This window comes from Penaeus monodon, chromosome 15 (genome assembly GCF_015228065.2).
Source record: "Penaeus monodon isolate SGIC_2016 chromosome 15, NSTDA_Pmon_1, whole genome shotgun sequence".
Lineage (NCBI taxonomy): Eukaryota > Metazoa > Arthropoda > Malacostraca > Decapoda > Penaeidae > Penaeus > Penaeus monodon.
The window spans coordinates 34,924,020-34,924,399 of NC_051400.1; the positions used below are offsets into that span (position 1 = coordinate 34,924,020).

At 40.8% G+C, this 380-nt stretch overlaps 1 protein-coding gene across 2 annotated transcripts in view; it reads left to right on the top strand.

Moving 5' to 3' along the window:
- The window catches only part of LOC119581979, a 42,572-nt gene that overhangs the window by 33,258 nt on the left and 8,934 nt on the right, over positions 1 to 380 (top strand). The gene's annotated exons all lie outside the window — the stretch shown is intronic.

Consider the following 380-nt stretch of genomic DNA (forward strand, 5'->3'; position numbering starts at 1 on the left):
AATCCCGTTAGTCTGTTTCACCGGTAAATCACCCGGAAAAAAAATCTTACTCATAAATCCGGGTTGTAGAAAGTCTAGGTTCCCTGAGTGATACAGTCACAGTTAATAGATGGCATGCATGTCGACGTCAATACTGGAACTCGACCGGGCGAATAAGGTAAATGGAGAGTGAATGAGGAGGAATAGAAGGAAGAAAGAAATGTGAAATGACGAAGGGAGGAAGGGGTAGAGGAGTATGAGGAGGAAGAAGAAAGGAAGGGGAAGAGGAAGAAGGAGGAAGGAGAACAGAAAGAGTAAGAAAAATAGATGAGACAGATAAAGGTGAAGAGACAGAAGAACATGAAAGAGAGTAACTTATTTACTTATCTATCTTTCAAATA